The sequence below is a fragment of the Phyllopteryx taeniolatus genome, chromosome 13, assembly GCF_024500385.1.
Source record: "Phyllopteryx taeniolatus isolate TA_2022b chromosome 13, UOR_Ptae_1.2, whole genome shotgun sequence".
Lineage (NCBI taxonomy): Eukaryota > Metazoa > Chordata > Actinopteri > Syngnathiformes > Syngnathidae > Phyllopteryx > Phyllopteryx taeniolatus.
Window position 1 is genome coordinate 20,913,879 of NC_084514.1, and position 20,130 is coordinate 20,934,008.

The window sequence follows — 20,130 nt, forward strand, 5'->3', positions numbered from 1 at the left end:
CTTTACACTTAATGCCCCACTGCTTGAATGCAAATCATGTATGAATGACAGACAGAATGACAGAATTGACTGTCTGTTGTCGTACTAGAGCGGCTCCAACTACCGGAGACAAATTCCTTGTGTGTTTTTTGGACATACTTGGCAAATAAAGATGATTCTGATTCTGAAATGGAAAAGGACAGTGAGGTTGGGAAGAGGCAGGTTTTCTTTTTTTTGTTTTTTTCCCCGATTTGCAACCAGTAATGTCATACACAGACCCTTTCCAAAAAAATGTAATATCATGGAAAAGTTTATTTATTTCCATAATTCCATTCAAAAAGTTAAACTGTCATAGATCATAGATTCAGGGCCCACAATTTAAACAATTTCAAGTATTTGTTTATTTTTACATAATTTGTGCTTCCAGCTCATAAATCCCACAAAATCAGGAATTCAAAAAATGAGAATAATGAAGAAATCAGCCCAAATTTTGCAGAAGAATATGATTGGGGATACATCATGAGTACTTTTAGTAAATGTGGGAGAAGTCATATTGAAAATATGGGTGTGGAGATGAAAACTTATATTTAAGCGCTATGGTTTTAGTTGTTTGTTGAGTGTTTTATCCCTTCTAAAAGGGCTGATTTCCATCATCACCAACGTTAGTTGACATTGGATTCATTCTTTGTTTTACAGACATTTCCTGATGTGCTTTTTAATTTAGCAACTGTTGCGCTGAAATGCCCCCATTTCATTTTCAATGCTAACATCAGTCAGACACCTGAGAGATGGTACCCTTCCTGGACCAACGCTAACTGTCTCTGTTACAACATGCCTTGCACTGCACACTCATCGCTCCTCTCAGATATCTCTTTTCCTCCCGATGCTATCATTGCCTGTCATCCTATGATCAGTTACCAATCACTATCCTTCTTTTCTCTCTGCCTCTTCTCTTATTGAGCAGCTTGTTCTAACATTATAGGGTTTCATCAGTCTATCTCTGTTTTCACTCTCATGGCTAGAGTTTCATTGTAAGACTTTATACCTTTCCATTTCTTTCTATACCACTCGATGGATAAACAGGCATGATATCCTTGCTAAATAAGTTGGTTTAATGCCTATATGCAGCCACAAGCCCTCGCAAATATTTTAATATCTCCTGTCTCAGTCACTGTCACTCCATACCACTACCATGATAGCTAGTTTTAAATTTTTAGATTTAAACATTCTCAACGGCCTATGACTTATTGAGCCTGTTGGACAATATGCTGTTGGTTCCAAAAATAATAGATGCGTGGACATGTCAATACACACACCCCCGCCACCCTAAAAAAAAAAAAACATTCTTGATCATATCCAGAAATGGCAGTTGGATATAAACTAAGAACAGTTGCTTTTATTTTTTTCCAAATTGTTGGCGTTACAAAACCCAAAAAAATCCACTGCCTTTTATTGAAAGGAAGACAGATATGTGTGTGTTGGAGTGGATTTCTGTAGCACTTTCGTTCAGTATTTTGCACTATTTTTTTAAGTTAAAAACAAGGCGCCACTAAACTTCTGTAGTTACTTTTAATATGTAGAGTTAAAACAAAGACTTAGATCTGCTTGAGCTTTTATTATTTTAGGTGGGATGCTATGTTAAGTATTGTTTGGTATGTTAAAACAAAATTTCAAGATACATGATAGTTGTGGTTTGCAAGCTACAAATGTGATTTAACTTCATTGCTATGTTTTGCTGCATATGTCACTTTTTGATTATGATGTGGTAAGTAACTTTTGATTGTCACAGATGAGGCATTAGGAAGTTATCACACAACATGGCATGCAGGTATTTTGGAGCAAAGGTCAATACACATAAATGCACACTAACCATGCACACATCACACTTGATACACAAAAACACAAGCTGCATTTAGCCACACACACACACATACGCACAAAGTAGTGATCTGTGTTTAACCTACATACTCAGGTATTCAGCCTGTGGCTGTTGGAAGTCTCACACATCAAGGTAACAAACCTCAAGGATGGCAGTTTATCCATCCATCCATCCATTTTCTGAGCCGCTTCTCCTCACTAGGGTCGCAGGAGTGCTGGAGCCTATCCCAGCTATCTTCGGGCAGGGGGCGGGGTACACCCTGAACTGGTTGCCAGCCAATCGCAGGGCACACATAAACAAACAACCATTCGCACTCACATTCACACCTACGGGCAATTTAGAGTCTTCAATCAACCTACCACGCATGTTTTTGGGATGTGGGAGGAAACCGGAGTGCCCGGAGAAAACCCACGCAGGCTCAGGGAGAACATGCAAACTCCACACAGGCGGGGCCGGGGATTGAACCCCAGTCCTCAGAACTGTGAGGCAGACACTCTAACCAGTCGTCCACCGTGCCAGGATGGCATTTTTCCGGACATTCACAGGAACAAAGAATATAATGATGAACAAAGAAACAAATAAATAAATAAGTACTATATGGTAGTTCTTGCCCTTTTTTTAAAATTGTCTTTTCACAGCTTTAATCACTACCTGTATTTTTATGGATTAATACTACTTGCCACAGATACGTGGTGGAGCTGTTGGTTACAAACACTTCAATTATGAAGACTTTTTATAGGGGCTGTAAGCAGATATCCATGTTTTGTTTCTAAATACATTAAATATGCTTGAAGTGCTAAAAACATATGCAGACTTATAACAATATAATGCTGAATTGTTGAGCTATAGCTTAATCATCTTTTTCATCGTTTGAATTTTTCTGATTTTGTGAGAAAACAGAACCCCTTGACATCACGGGGCTGGGGCATATACTTTCTACCGCAAGTACCCTCCCCCACTATATAAGGGCAAAGTGACGTCATTTCATTCGGCTGCTGCATTGAGTGTTAGCTGTACTTAGCTTCCATAACAAGCTGTCATGAGCTATGCCCTCCAGTTCCCTTGTTGGAGCTTGGGTGGCGCTTTGCACCAGTAATCAGCACCAGCTCGGCCACGCACCTGTTGCCAATCAGCCTTCATCATCACCTGCATTTAAGCCCGCCAGCTCCAGGACTCCACTGCCAGAGTATTAACGTCCACACGTGGTACACCGGATCACAGCTCGCACGTAAGCTACGCCAGTTCTCGTAATTATTCCGACCTCCAGGTTCTTCCTCGTCCTCAGTCTTCCTCCCGTGCTCCCCGCGTTGCTGATCCTTCCAACCACGCCCTCAAGCCCTTCCACCTGCTCACGCCACCTGTATCAGCGGTGCGCCACTACGGCTCAGAGGTCTAACTCTGAATCCCTTCTCAATAAACCATTCTCCACAAACCTCTTCAGCCTCCGCCTACTTCTGGGTCCAGTCAAAATTGATACAGTCGTGACAGAATATTCTGGCCATCATGGACCCAGCAACCCCGGAGGCGCAAAGAGAAGCCCTTACCCTCCAAGGTGCCCACATTGGAAGACAGGACAAAGTTCTCTGTGAGCTCATGGACTCATTGAACACTCTCACTCAACAAGTATTCCTCTTTTCTTCCCAAATGCAGTCCGACCACCCTCCCGTGAGTACTCCTTCCGAGCCCGCAGCCTCCGAGCCATTCCGCCTCCCGTTCAAAGCCTCATGTCCCTCTGCCCGAGCCCTACTCCAGGGACTTAGGTGCATGCAGCCAACTCCACTTAAATTGCTCCCTAGTTTTCAATATGCAACTGTTAAGATACCCCTCCGAACAATCCAAGGTAGCATTCGTCACCGCCCTCCTACGCGGAAAAGCAGCTAAATGGCCAACCGCATTATGGCACAACTCTTCCCCGTTACTCGCGTCATTTAACTCCTTTTACGCCGAACTTAAAAAAGTATTTGATCACCCCGTTCAGGGAAGGGAAGCCACTCGACACCTCCTTACGCTCACTCAGGGCTCTAGTTTCGTGGCTTCTTACTCGGTGGAATTCAGGATTCTTGCGGGTGAATGCGGGTGGGATGATGCCTTACTAAGGGGCATCTTTTTAAACGGGCTTTCAGAGAAGCTCAAGGAAGATCCCTCCTCACTCGAGGATCTAATTTCATTATCCATCCACCTGGAGAACCATTTACAGAGCGCATAGAATCATATCCTCCGCGGGCGCTGCGCTGTGAGCACCTCACCTGCTTTCTGAACCCCCGACTGCCTCCTCATCACCCCCCACTGCACCAGATGAGCCCATGCAACTTGGCAACACAAGATTAGACCCTCAGGAACGTCAGCGCCGTTTCACCCAGCGATTGTGTATTCATCCATCCATCTATCCATTTTCTACCGCTTATCCGCGGTCGAATAACAGAGCACCGCTCGGGTTCTGATTGGGGGGGGCGTTCCTCCCAATCACACCCTTCCAGGTCTCACTGTAATTGCCCACGTGAGCATTGAAGTCCCCCAGCAGAACGATGGAGTCCCCAGCGGGAGCGCTCTCCAGCACCCCCTCCAAGGACTCCAAAAAGGGCGCATACTCTGAACTGCTGTTTGGTGCATAGGAACAAACAACAGTCAGGACCCGTCCCCCCACCCGAAGGCGGAGGGAGGCTACCCTCCCGTCCACCGGGCTGAACCCCAATGTACAAGCGCCGAGCCAGGGGGTAATAAGTATACCCACACCTGCTCGGCGCCTCTCACCATGGGCAACTCCAGAGTGGAAGAGAGTCCAACTGGTACCAGAGCCCAAGCTGTGTGTGGAGGCGAGTCCGACTATATCTAGTCGGAACTTCTCGACCTCATACACCAGCTCGGGCTCCTTCCCTGCCAGAGAGGTGACAGTGCACGTCCCTCGAGCCAGCTTCTAGGGGTTTGGATCGCCAAGGTCCCTGCCTTCGGCCACCGCCCAGCACCCGTCCCCTATGGCCCCTCCCACAGGTGGTGAGCCCATGGGAAGGGGGACTCACATTACCCTTTCGGGCTGTGCCTGGCCTTGCCCCATGGGTGCAGGCCCGGCCACCAGGCGCTCGCCTTTGAGCCCCACCTCCAGGCCTGGCTCCAGAGTGGGGCCCCGGTGACCCGCGTCCGGGCAAGGGAAACCTAGATCCTTTAATAGTTTTCATCATAGGGTTCTTTTAGCCGTGCTTTGTCTGGTCCCTCATCTAGGACCTGTTTGCCATGGGTGACCCTACCAGGGAAGTGAAGCCCCAGACAACCTAGGATCATTGGGACACACAAACCCCTCCACCACGAAGAGGTGACGGCTTCCAGGAGGGGTATTGTGTATTTATTGCGGTAAATCAGGCCACTTAATTTCCACATGCCCCTTGAGACCAAAAGACCAGGCTCACCACCAGAGCGCCGTGGTTCGCCAAAATAACACCTCCCCAAGCTCTCCCTCCCGTATGACCGTTCCCGCGTGTATTCTTGGTTCCGTTCACAACACACCTATAATTGCCCTTATTGACTCTGGGGCAGATGATAGTTTCATTCATGAGGAATTGGCACGTCAGCTCCAACTCCCTCTCAAACCCCTCCAGTCACCGAAAAAGTCATAGCCCTGGATGGGCGATTCATCTCCCCTGTCACCCACCAAACTGTTCCATTTACTTATCTCAGGAAATCACCCTGAGGACATCCAACTGTTCATTATCCCTTCCCCTGAGACTGTGTTAATCCTCAGAATTCAACCCCGCCATAGACTGCATCCACCTATAGAGTCCTAACTGCCATTCGTACTGTCTGCTTTCTGCCATGCCTGTCATGAACGGCAATGCCGTAAGGGCAGATCCCAAAACATAGACTCCAGGTCAGAGGTCCGAACAATTTTAATTAAATGGCAGAGCAGGTGATGGCGAAACATACAAAACTAAAGGAACTCACAACCAGAGAGAATCAAAACAGATAACGCAGGGGGACATGACAAACGGTCCATGTGGTATAATCGTAGTGAGCCTAAATTTGGACAGCGGTCAGAACGGCGGCAAAAACTATATGAATATTCCGACACCCACACACTGTCACGGTGCCCCCTAAAAAGGCCGATGATTACAATGCATGACAGGTGTGTCACCGATGTCCACGCCCACCCAGACACTGCAACACAAAGAAAAACAACTTGAAACACAAGGCCATGACAGTATCCCCCCCTCAAAGGACGCCCCCTGGTGGACCACCCGGCTTCTGCGGGTGAAGAGAGTGGAAGGCCCGGAGAAGGGATGGATCTAGGATCCAAGAGCGGGGAACCCAAGAACGCTCCTCAGGGCCGTAACCCTCCCAGTCGACCAAATACTGCACATCCCTGCCCCTTCTTCTGGAATCCAATAGTTCACCCACCGTGTACACTGGCTCCCCATCAACCACCCGCGGAGGAGGAGGAGGCACCGCTGGAGGACACAGAGGGCTGGAGGAAACCGGTTTGAGCAAGGAGACATGGAATACAGGGTGAACTTTCATGGTGGGAGGGAGCCGAAGTTTAACTGCCACCGGGTTAACAACAGAGTCAATATCGAAAGGACCAATATACCGAGGACCCAGTTTTTTAGAACCCCCGGCCAAATGCAAATCTCGTGTGGACAACCAGACCTTCTCACCAGGACGGTAGGGAGGAGCTGAGATCCGATGACTATCAGCTAACTGCCTGTTGCGAGCCTCAGTACGGGACAAGGCTGCCCTTGCATCCCGCCACACCTGATGAGCCCTTCGGAGATGGACCTGTACAGACGGGACGACCACCTCCCTCTCCTGAGAAGGGAACAACGGCGGCTGGTAACCGTATGCAGTCATGAATGGCGACCGTCCAGTGGCAGAGCAAATGAGGGTGTTATGCGCATATTTCACCCAAGGCAGGTGAGAAGACCTGAGGAGGGGGTGTTGATGGCAAAACACAGCGAAGAGCAGCCTCCACATCTTGATTCGCCCTCTCAGCCTGGCCGTTGGTCAGCGGGTGCATTCGTGAGTCCAAAAGGCATGACTAAGTACTCAAAATGACCTAATGGAGTATTAAACGCCGTCTTCCACTCATCTCTCTCCTTCATCCTCACCAGGTGATAGGCATTTCGCAGATCTAATTTTGTGAACACCTTTGCAGACTGCAAACGCCGAGTCCAACAGCGGGAGAGGATACTTATTTTTTATTGTGATGTCGTTAAGACCCCGGAAATCGACACAGGGTCGCAGGGTCCCGTCCTTTTTATCGATAAAAAAAAATCCGGCGCCCAGTGGCGAAGATGAGGGACGAATCAACCCAGCAGCTAGCGAAGTCGAAATATAATTCTTTAATTTCTCTTGCTCAGGCTTGTAAATCTGGTACAGCCTCGCACATGGTAGTGGAGCCTCGGGAATCAACTCTACGGAACAGTCGTATGGACGATGCAGAGGCAAAGACTGGGCGCGATCCTTACTGAACACTAGTTGCAAATCATGATACTCAACCGGTACTTTAGCCATTTCGATGTGCTCGTCTTGAACACGGGGGGTGGTAGTCAACATGGCAGACTGCAGACAATGAGAATGACAAAATAGGCTCCAATTCACAATCTGTAGTTGATCCCAATTAATATATGGATTATGAAGTTTTAACCATGTTAATCCCAGCACAATTGGAGCAGATTGACAGGGCATTACAAAAAATCGCCGCGATTCGATGTGGTTACCAGAGAGCTTTAAACACAGAGGAGCCGTAATATGTGTTGTAACCGCCAGGAGACGCCCATCCAAATCAAGAACCTTTCTCGGTTTGCTAAGTCTGTACAGTGGACAATTTAGAGTCTCTATCACACAGGAGTCCACAAAACACTCATCAGCTCCGGAGTCAATCAACGCGGAAACCTTCACACTGCCGCCAAATCCCGATACTTCCCCCGGCAATTGCAGTCTCCTGTTGTTCGATCCAGTTCTCAATTCACCGGGTACCAAGTCTTCATCAAAATACTCACACGATGAGACGTTCTTTCCGGAGGCAGAAGGCGCTGTCACCACCACCTGGCCGCTCTGCTTGGAACGCGTAGCATCACTTCCCCGTGAAGGTCTCGCCATGCAGGTGGATACCTTGTGTCCTGGTCGGCCGCAGTACAGACACGCCCCCGCTCTCATGCGTCTCCGACGTTCCGTCTCCGTCAGTTGCCCCCCGCCGAGTTGCATCGGCTCCTCCATGGCCAGGGCCGGCTCCCTCGTCGACGCCGAGGTGGATGGGGGAACACAGGTGGCGTCTTCCATGGCGGATGAAGAATGTCCCGGGGAAGCGGACTCAAAAAAAATGCCCCGTTCCGCCGCCCGCTCGCGCTGCCGTTCCCTCAATCGATTGTCCAGTCTAATGGCTAGTCCGATCAACTCCTCCAAATTAGTGGTCTCGTCCCGGGCCGCCAACTCATCTTTGACGGCAGGACAGAGTCCCCGACGAAAAATGCCGCTTAACGCCACATCGCCGAATCCACTCTCTGCTGCCAGGATGCGGAACGAAATGGAGTATTCGGCTACTGACAAGTCCCCCTGGGAATGGTCCAACAACCGGCTGCCGGCTTCCTTGCCCTTGACGGGGTGATCAAAAACTCTCCTCAGTTCAGATTCGAATGCCGGGAAGGAGGAATGTAACGCTGGGTTGGCACTGCTGACCGCCATCGCCCAGGATGCCGCCTGACCCGTAAGTAGACTCATTATAAAAGCCACCTTTGTCTTATCCTGGGCATACGTGACCGGTTGTTGGTCAAATACTAGGGTACATTGATAAATAAATTGACCGCAGCCGCCGAGCTCCCCAGCATAACGAGGTGGATTTGGGAGACAAGCTTCCCTGGCGGGTGGCACCGCGGCCACCGTGTTGGTGGCGGATGCTTTTGCCAGAACCGGAGGTAATCCAAGTGCACACATCTGATCAACCCGAGAACTCAGCGTACTGAGATGGGTCGTTAACGCCGTAATTGCCTCCCTGAGCTCGTGTCTTCCAACCAAATGTCCCTGACTTGCCAACGCTTGGCGAAAAGAGTCTGAGTTTGTGGTATCCATTTCTGGTCGGAATATTCTGTCATGAACGGCAATGCCGTAAGGGCAGATCCCAAAACATAGACTTCAGGTCAGAGGTCCGAACAATTTTAATTAAATGGCAGAGCAGGTGATGGCGAAACATACAAAACTAAAGGAACTCACAACCAGAGAGAATCAAAAACAGATAACGCAGGGGGACACGACAAACGGTCCGTGTGGTATAATCGTAGTGAGTATAAATTTGGACAGCGGTCAGAACGGCGGCAAAAACTAGTGAATATTCCGACACCCACACACTGTCACGGTGCCCCCTAAAAAGGCTGATGATTACAATGCATGGCAGGTGTGTCACCGATGTCCACGCCCACCCAGACACTGCAACACAAAGAAAAACAACTTGAAACACAAGGCCATGACAATGCCGCCCTCCAGAAAACCTCAACCACCTGCCACACCAGTCGACCTCTCCCGGGTGCCGGAAGAATATCCTGATCTCCCCCTTGTTTTAAGTAAGGATCTTGCCATTTCACTACCCCTCGACCGCCCTTATGACTGGTGGATCGATCTTCTGCCAGGAGCCCCTCTCCCCTCCAGCCGTCTCTTCAACCTTTCCCACCCTGAAAAAAAGGCTATGGAGGACTGTATCCGTGACTTCCTGGCTTCTGGACTTATTCGGACACCGGGCTCCCTCCCTCTGAAGGTAACTCTATTATTCTTACTATTATTGATCAGTTCTCCAAATATGTCCATTACATACCCCTCCCCAAGCTATCCTCTGCCTTTCAAACCGCTAACCTCCTTGTCAAATCATGTCTTCAAACTCCACGGAATCCCAACATCATCTCGGACCGAGGTCCTCAGTATGGAAGGAGTTCTGTAAAGTGGTGGGCGCAGCAGCCAGCCTGTCTTGCAGATACCATCCACAGTCCAACGGCCAGACAGAGCGGGCAAATCAGTCCCTGGAATCGGCCCTTCTCAGTGTTGCCGCACGCAACCCCACCTCCTCGAGCACATTCCTCTTCTGGATTGAATATGCCCACAACTCCCTCACCAGAGCTGCCACTGCTATGTCTCCTTTCATGGCCTGTTACAGTTTATAACCTCCATTGTTTAGGGAACAGGAGCATACAGTGGCGTTTCCTGTGGTGAGGGATGACCTGCGAAGGGCCCAATCCATTTGGAAGGACGTCAGGGTGGGTTTAACTCAGTCTCCTGAGAGGAATAAATTGCTCGCGGACCTTCGTCGCTCCCCGACGCCTGATTACAAGGCGAGTCAGACGGTTTGGCTTTCCCCCCATGACCTCCCACTCCAGACTGAATCCTGTAAACTCACTCCGCGCTTTATTGATCACTAAAATCATCAATCCCACATCAGTTCAACTAAAATTTGCACTATCCCTCAAGATTCATCCGACGTTCCATGTGTCACTCCTCAAGACTGTCTCCACCTGCACTCTTAATCCTCCGGCCGTACCCCCTCCACCCTCTGCGTTATCGACAACCATCCGGCCTTCACAGTTTCGCACATCCTAGATGTGAGGCCCAGGGGCAGGGGTTACCAGTTCCTGGTGGACTGGGAGGGGTATGGTCCGGAGGAACGCTCCTGGATCTCCTGTAAGCTTATTCTTCATGACTCCCTGATTAGGGACTTCCACACGGCTCACCCTGGGAAGCCGGGCAGGACGACACGAGGCGTACGTTGAGAGGAGGGTACTTTCATGAGCTATGCCCTGCAGTTCCTTTGTTGGAGCTTGGGTGGCGCTTTGCGCCCCTCTCACCCTCTCTCTCTCTCTCTCTCTCTCTCTCTCTCTCTCTCTCTCTCTCTCTCTCTCTCTCTCTCTTCCCAGTAATCAGCACCACCTCGGCCGCGCATCTGTCAGCCTTTATCATCACCTGCATTTAAGCCTGCCAGATCCAGGACTCCACTGCCAGAGTATTAATGTCCACCTGTGGTACACCGGCTCTCAACTCGCACATAAGCTACACCAGTTCTCGCAATTATTCTGACCTCCAGGTTCTTCCTCGTCCTCAGTGCGCCTTCGTTGCTCCCCACCTTGCTGATCCCTCCAACCACGGCGTCAAGCCCTTCCACCTGATCACACCACCGCCCCCAACACGTCTCCTGTCTCGACGGTCCGCCATTATGCGTCAGAGGTCCAACTCTGAATCCCTTCTCAATAAACCATTCTCCACAAACTTGCCTCCGCCTGTTTCTGGGTCCAGTCAAAATTGATACAATCGTATCGTGACACAAGCCCCATTTACCACTCCAGTGGGCAGTTAGCAAGCTAACAATGGCTACACCCCGAAAATGCGTCTTCGCTGGATGCCTCAATTTACAGAACAGCGCGGTCACGTTTTTTTAACTCCCAAAAAATGAGGAAATAAAAAAAGCAATGGATTGACATTTTAAAGACACGCGGATGGCGAGCTGAACATCAACACGACACAGCAGTGCTCATTTTACGATGGATAGTTTTGTAAACTTTCACCAGAGAAAACATGGCTTTGTGGGTAACTTGTAATAGTGAATAAAAAAAGCGATGGATTGACTTTTTGAAGACATGTGGATGACAAGCTGAACATCAATGCGACTCTGCAGCATGCATTTTACGATGGGTAGTTTTGGAAACTTTCACCAGAGACACCATGGCTTCATGGGCGATACTAGTGAATGGGGCAGTGCCGACTGTCTAACTAACTGGGCTTCCTCCTACTGTCCTGTTGTCGTCTGGTGCCGTGTTCGGCTGTGACATTATGTCACCAACAATGAGGCTAAGTTGACTTGTGTGCTTATTTTTATGATTATAGTCCAAAATAACTATTCAATTTTGAAGTTGAGCCTCCTAACGTGACTTTACATCGTATAAGCTATCACCCCCTCAGTATGATTCCTTTTGACGCATCCATTCGACACGCCCACAGCGTCTGAGAGCTGAGAAGTGTCCCTTATTATTCAAGTTTTGAAACCTGATTTAATATACTTGCAATGTTTTTCTATTCATTCAAATTTGGCAGGCTTGTTAACATTACTCTTCTCTGTGATCGGTCGAATTTACATGACATTGTTTGGGCCTGCTTAGTGTCACTTTAATACTGCCAGGATGATGCTGTAATGCTATATTCATCACACTATGTTTTTGGGAGTCCTATAATATTTTTGACTATCACAGTAAATATTTATTTATTTTATTTATTTATTCATACAGTAACTAGGCCTGTCACGATAATTACTATACATTAGTTTGGAGGTGGCGGCACGGTGGGCGATAGCACATCTGCCTCAAAGTTCTGAGGACTGGGGTTCAAATCCCAGCCCCACCTGTGTGGAGTTTGCATGTTCTCACCGTCCCTGCGTGGGTTTTCTCCGGGCACTCCAGTTTCCTCCCACATCCCAAAAACAGGCATGGTAGGTTGACTTGAAGACTCTAAATTGCCCTTAGGTGTGAATGTTTGCGTGAATGGTTGTTTGTTTATGTGCCCTGCGATTGGCTGGCGACCAGTTCAGGGTGTACCCCGCCTCTCGCCCGGAGTCAGCTGGGATAGGCTCCAGCACGCCCGCGACCCTTGTGAGGCTAAAGCGGTACAGGAAATGGATGGATCGATGGATGGATAGTTTGAAGTTCCCTCAAGTACCTGTCCAATCATCAAGTTTCAAATTAATCAACCAAGTAAATATTTTGTGGCCTGCCTATTTCTGAAAATGTGTCTGTTAGCAGGCGGTTCTAAATTTCCGCCCCATGTTTTATATATATAGAGAAGTTGACAACCTTTTTAAAAAATACTATATATTTTGATGTATATCGCATCATCATCAAAAAACATTGAGGGATATCTTATTCGTGGACTTCGTTTAGTTTTTGTCAAGCTGGGGGATCGATTCCCTCTCAATACACTGTTCACAATTGCACTGTGATTGTTCGGCGACCAAAACAAAGTGTAGTTCAGCTTTTGCCTTGAATCAGCTGGCATAAAGGTGACTTTGAACATGATAAGTCACAGAAATTTGGTCGATTGGATTCTGATTAACTTTTTCTGACTACAGACACCACAAAATTTGGCATGTGTTAGCTCGTGTGTTATTCTATATTATTCAAACAAGACCACACTCACATATCCACTCTCCCCATGACACACTGTTTGCGTGCTACAATTTTACCTGTCGGTTTCTTTTGGTCTTTCAGCTTCTGTTATACTCTGCATCTCATTTTTTATTGAGTTTTTTTTGCAATAAATATTACAAGGTTAAAATTTTTTTTTTGAGGCAGTTGACATCTCCCTCAGCTGCCTCTGGACCAACACTTGGCATCATCTGTTTCAAAAGATGACTGTAGCTGAAGTACACCCTGCAGCTGAGCTCATAGGGGAGAATAAGAAAGCTCTTTATTTATACATTGATAACAACAGGGCAGAATGCACAAAAAGCACATGCAATGGAGGAAGCTCTCTAGGTCCCTCAAAATGTTCATCTATATTTTAAGATAGTCTTGTCCTCTGTTGCTCGAGGTTGTCATATCACAGGTTTTCAGTTAAATAACACAAACTGTTATGCAAGCTGTTCTTTAATTGAGCTAAACAGAAAAATGCCCCACAGATGTTTGATCCAAGACTCCACCACTGCATTTTGTGGTTCAGTTAGAATTGGTATTTAAACAGATTTTGTCATCCTGAGACCAAGATGACACTAAACAATTGATCAGCAGTACCATATTATTGTGGTGTTTAAAACTACATTTTCTCAAAGGGAAGTGGGTACTTAGTGTCATCAGCAGGTTGTAACAGAGATCCAAAGAGACTGAAAGAGTTTTAAAAAAATATTAAAACTGTATAAAAAGAAATAGCAAGAAAAATTCATTAAAACACTTATGACAAGGAATAAAATGTACATAGTGCACAGCACTACTATATGTTTAATAGGTGTTTGAGACAATAGAAAATGTTTAGAAGACTATGATAATGGTTAATACGAGTGCTAGGAGGATAAATAACTGTCTGGGGAGGTTAATATACCTTTAAAATATGTATAATGAATGTATACAGAGTCCGCCCCTCAGGTCAGTCTGGTGGCCATCCAGGCCACCCGAGGTGAGGTGCTTGGCTGAGCGGTTCAGGAGGTCGTCCAGGACGCCAAGCACCAGGGTCTTTACAGGGCCATTCAGGCGGACGGCCACGGTGCCGAACCCAATGGTAATGCAGGGGCCAGGCAATAGGTTTGGGTGGCGGCCGCTGGACGAGCGCCGCCGCAGCGTGGTCGGGTGGCGGCCGCTGGACGAGCGCCGCCGGAGCAAGGACGGGTGGCGGCCGCTGGACGAGCGCCGCCGGAGCAAGGACGGGTGGCGGCCGCTGGACGAGCGCCGCCGGAGCAAGGATGGGTGGCGGCCGCTGGACGAGCGCCGCCGGTGCGGGAGCCTGGCGCAGCTGCCGAGGAGCCGGAACGGGAGCCTGGCGCAGCTGCCGATTAGCCGGAACGGGAGCTGCAGTCGCTTCCTCAGCCTGCCGCCATTGAGGTGTGGGAGTAGAGGGTACGGGGGTGGAAGAGTGCACAAGGTCTCGGGAAGGTGAACTAGGAAAAATGGCTGGTACTGAACATGGCTTGGGGGCAGGTTTGACTAGACGTGACTTAATTGGAGCCGTGGAACAACGTGTGGGAACAGGTGAAAAATCAAGTGATTTGTGAACAGGGGGGAAAAAACGAGGGGGCAAAATTTGACCTTTACTTGGGCGCCTCCGTTGGCCACCACGCGGCGGTCCCGGGTAGATGGCCAAACGGGTGCCCAAGAAAAGGTCCGAGGGAAAGGATTTGGACTCACTGGGGTTGGAAACGTGGAAACGTGACAAAAACTGACGAGGACGGGATAAACTAGGGAAGGAACCAGAAAAATCTAAATCTGTGTCAGAGTCAGAATCCGACAGGAGGTTAACTAAATCAGGGCCATCTTCACAATCAGAAAAATCTGAATCTAAAGAAACGTGGATGTACAATAGTAGGGCATGGTGAATAACTAGGACAAGTGGGGGGACCCGAGGAAAAGGACAGAAAAGACTGAATGATAGGGCTTACTGGAGGAGGGTAGGTATGGATGGCAGGCTGAGGACGGTGGGAGGCAGTTTGGTGGCGTCCAGGGTGACGCCATGTTCTTCCCGCTGGGTCCTGTTCTGGTCGGTTCATTCTGTCATGAACATGGTTAGGGCGACGGCGAGGAACGCAAGGCAAGAACATGGTGGACCCAATTGCAGGGAAGCAGGGAGGCAAGGCAGGAGTGCGGGAAACTCAAAATAATAATATTTAATCACAATGATAAAACAACTGGCGACTATGACAAAAACAACTGGCGATTATGACATGGCAAGACATGTGACAACGACAATGAACCGACAAGGACTGAAAGAACCCAGGGAACTAAATACAAACAAATTGACGAGACAATGAGGAACACCTGGACAAGACACGAGTGGCTGGAGAGAGCTGATTGGTCGACACAAAATAGACGAGAACAGGTGGACACAACAACCTAATGAGCACACGACAAACATGGAACACAGGAAAACATGGAACAAAACTAAACACAACCCAAACCAAAACACAGACCATGACAACACTCATTTCAAGACAATGCAACATTTTTGACTTTCTGTAGTATTTGCATGGTATTTAATTACAATTATAAAAAATTATAACAACATATTTTCTCATAACCTAAGTTACCTGATTTGCAGTTGAGTAATTCAAACCACACTGTTCTGGTGCCTCATAGTAGGCATGTGTTGACCATTTTGAACTGCCACTTAAGAAGTAAGACATGAGGTCTACCTGTCGTAGAATGAAGACACCATATGAATACCAGTCCCAGATTGTCCCCTATCAACTGGAATTACAGAATGATTTGAAAGATCATTGTACTTTCAATGAATTTTCCTGCCACCCACTGCCTTTTTTCTTTTCTCTCTTTCTTTTTTTTGTTTTTGTTTTGCTGCTTGCACTGTGTGTGTCTTTCGGGGAGAAGGATAAGTGATAAAGACAAAACATCAGGGACCATAACTGGCTAAATGGAATCATCTGTGACAGTTTGGAAAAACATAATTCCTTCAGTGTGTGCTCTGATATTGAGAAACAACCATTCATTCTTCAGGGGCATTGCAAAACAACTGCCACATTCCCTGAAATTATTTTAAGTGTAATTGCCTTGGAAAAGAACGCAAAGGCTGTCTAGTTACTGCTTCTCCAAGAAAGACATAATGGTACAGGATTTGAGTGGCGAGCATTGGGATGAGGAAATATGCCTAAATCTTCCTCCTGTTGGAAATACAGTATTTTTTTCACTTGTCTGTCTGTTTAATTGTTGAGAAGAGGAACGATACCAATCTGTTTCCTTCTCACACACTTTCACTGTCGGCTGTCAGAGGCATCCGTGCAGTACAGTAGAAAATGAGATTGTGGATAGACTTTAGAAGCAGAGATGAATGCTCCCACGCTTCCTATTGCATCTTCAAACAAAATACATCCTGACCGAATTCTCAAACACGTGTAAGGAATGTGTAATTACAAGATAATGTCATAATATGTTTTTCCATAAACTTGCATAGGTCAATTCAATTTACCGCTCTGCAGCAATCAAAGTCTTTGTGTATGTGTGTGTGTGTGTGTGTGTGTGCGCGTGCGCGTGCGTGCACTGGGCTTTGTGCGTGCGTTCTTATGTAGGCATGTGGCCTCATGCCTCGAGGTGGATGATGGAAACAGTTTGTCATACTCCCACCTCTCCATGTCCTTCTCCTCCTCTCTTTCCACCATTTAACTGTACAAAAGGCAAATTCTGTCTAAAACTGGTGGGCACCCTACATATGCTTCTGCAGCATTGTCACAACCTTCAGCATGTTAAACCCGCCAACAGCGATAGCATGGCAAAAAAAGAGAGTTAGCAGTCTCTCTGCAACGACTGATAGACATTCTGAGAATAAGTGGAGGAGAGCAAGTTTATATGTAAATAAGTGGGATTGTGTAAGTGTGATCCTTTACATACATGCAAACATACATCTTCGTACAGCATGCTGTGTTTGAGCTCTAATTGCATATATGCTCACAAAGCCTATACACATATACATATACACCTGTATAGTGGCCCTTACTCATAGAGCACTTTCCCAAGAAATACTATATATTAATTTGGACTAAGTACAAGCCGAACAGCTCAAGAAATAAAATTTTTGGATTACCAATGTTGAGAAATAAAAAAATATACATTTATTTTTTCATTTTTATTTTTATCCATCCATCCATTTTCTGAGCCGCTTCTCCTCGCTCGGGTCGCGGGCGTGCTGGAGCCTATCCCAGCTATCATCGGGCAGGAGGCGGGGTACACCCTGAACTGGTTGCCAGTCAATCGCAGGGCACATACAAACAAACAAACATTCGCACACACAGTCACACCTACGGACAATTTAGAGTCTTCAATTAATGCATGTTTTTGGGATGTGGGAGGAAACCGGAGTGCCCGGAGAAAACCCACGCAGGCACGGGGAGAACATGCAAACTCCACACAGGCCGGGCCGGGGATTGAACACGGTTCCTCAGAACTGTGAGGCTGATGCTCTAACCAGTCTCCCCCCGTGCCGCTTTTTATTTTTATTTATTGATTTAATTATTTGTATTTTTTATTTTCTTTCCTGCTCGGCTGCTTGGTTATGCAGAATGGAGGATCTGTTAACCTTTTTATGCCGGAGCAGTTTTTCTGTTAAACTGAGGAGTTTTATATACTGCCTTTGTATTATGATGGATAATTATTGAAACATTGCAATTGGACAGAACAAAGTTTGATAGGGGAGAGACAAATCTTTAAATGAGAACACATCTTAATGTACACTGTATTAGACTTGACCATGTGTGGTGAAAATAGCGCTGCTATTTAACCCTTTGATCAAACAGGCGGCCTAAGACCCCTGTCTCAGTGGCCTGGAGACTAGTTGGCGACCTGATGGCGAATGGAGTCTCCGCAATGTCTCTGGGATTCTCCTTGTGACTAGTCGGGTCGCCAGGCAGTCGCAGTGTAATATATATACTGTATCAGCGACCTCCCGGGTCCCGGAGTCACCGTGACTGATCAGTCTCGGCCAATGAGATAGGCCCTTTACAGCCTGAGCTACTGTCGCCCCAACTTAAATGTGTTCTAATTTGACTTGCTTGCATTTGTCAGTCTTACGAGGGCTTGCTTTTCTACTACGGTGATGCAGTCCATTATTGCCACTCACTGTTTTATGTATTTTAACATAGAAATCTGTGACCCAATTCCGAAGACTTAAATTAAATATTCATAGCACCCGCCCAATTCACATGAGTTTCTCTTTTCACCCCATTATGAAAATCAACATTCTGCATGTCATTTTCTTGTTTTTAAGTTCAAGCATTTCGCATACACACACACACGCACACACACACACACACAGACACACATATATATATATATATATATATATATATAATTTTCAGTTTTGTCAGATTGTACAGTACGTGCCCAGTCGTCGGCGAGTTGGTCGGGGTGAGACCAAAGGAAAAACCTGTGCACCAAAACTCCCAAAAACTTCTCAACTGGTCCCAGCTCTGGCCCCTTTTAGGGCTGGAGCGGGACAAAAAGGGGGGGTTTACCCCCTCCTTTTCTACCACCTTCACGAACACCGAGGGCTTGACTGCCTTTTGGCGTTATTTTAGGATTATTTTGTGGTTTAAAACCAGTGGACTAAAATATTCATTATTGGATTTAAGATAACGAGACCATTTCCTCACCCTGCATTGTTCCACACTCATCCTCTTTCATAATGAATGTTTCAAATGTTGCGTGGTGTGGAGAACATTACATCTGGTTCAGTTAACAACATATACGACGTTAGACATTCAAGTTTGCAGCAATACTGTCACTAATGGCGTTCATGTAAAGTTCTTAAAATATTAACTCCCAGTCGAGTCCCACTGTCTTATGAACCCATGTCTGTAGTGTGGTTTCGTCGCCCGTGGGTGTCGCTGTTGCCTGTTCCAACTTCCAAGTGGTGGTACTCAACAGAGTGGAGGCGCCTTTGTTGGTGCGCTCCTTCGACTGGCGGGGAGTTAATTAACTAAGCATCCAGGGGCGAACTTGGCATCCTTGGGTCTCCACTTTGAAGCGCCAGGGAGCCGTGATTCACATAGCGTCGGCATGGCAAAGCAAATGTCTGTGTCCTGTTTTTGATGGTTTATGGCGTTGATTCGTTTAAAGTCTGCGTGTGACGTTGCGTTTCGCCATCCTCTCTCGTCTACCTCGGTGGGGAGTGGCGGTAGTGCGAGGCTGGGGTGCCGGGTGGCATCTTTTGGCATGTCCGCTACATACACAAATACCCCCACTCCCACATCTTCAAAATATTGTAACATTATTTTCACAAGTTATTGCTCGGAAAACTGTGTAACGCAAATTTGTACCAACAATGCAGCACCTCTTGGCTTTCACGTGATTGTGCTTTAGGTGCCGCTTCAAAGTTGCTCTTTCACTCTGGAACGCCATCCAGCCTGGCTGCCAAGTCATTGGCTGAGAAACACAGTGTGGGAGTGGTTATTAAGGTAATTAGACCAACTGATATGTAACAGTGGAGCTGAGGTGCAGAACAGCTGTTTCAGTAATCGGCAGATTGATTTGGTTGTTTAATTTCACACGATGGGTGGGCTGCAGCTAGAAAAACGGCTACTTGTATAAAAGACATTCAAATGTTTGATTTAAAATTCTGATTTCATCTCATCTCTGTTTGAACACCGCAGTGGCACCAAGTGCCAATTAGCATGCTCCTGTAATGGCGCAGATGTTTGTTTTTATGACGTACAGTACACTCGTCTCCATGCAAACAATACACAGATATACCCAAACACAGAAGAACCCCAAGTTTTCATTGTTCTGGAAAATATGTTCATCTCTAACATTTAGGTGCCTTCAGCTTATATTACTTTTGTTCATTAGTATATTTGTTAAACAAGGGCACCAGACGGGCAGTGACGTCACGGTGACTGGCTGAAAGTCTTGCGACTCAGTCGGTAACGTGTGTACCAAAATAGAGATTTAGTTCAGCTGTATGTCTCCATGGCAAATTACGTGGCGACACACATGTATACTGTAAGTGCCTCGTTCGCAATAGCCATTACTTGTTGCACCAGCATTGAGCATTGTTAGTGTTTCATGTGATGTTAATTACCATGTATTGATCACTAAGTTAGCTACCTCCACTACTGG

General features: G+C 47.0%; 1 protein-coding gene across 3 annotated transcripts in view; it reads left to right on the top strand.

The window, feature by feature from the left end:
* lrfn5a (leucine rich repeat and fibronectin type III domain containing 5a) overlaps window positions 1-20,130 on the top strand; it is a 145,375-nt gene that overhangs the window by 75,899 nt on the left and 49,346 nt on the right. The gene's annotated exons all lie outside the window — the stretch shown is intronic.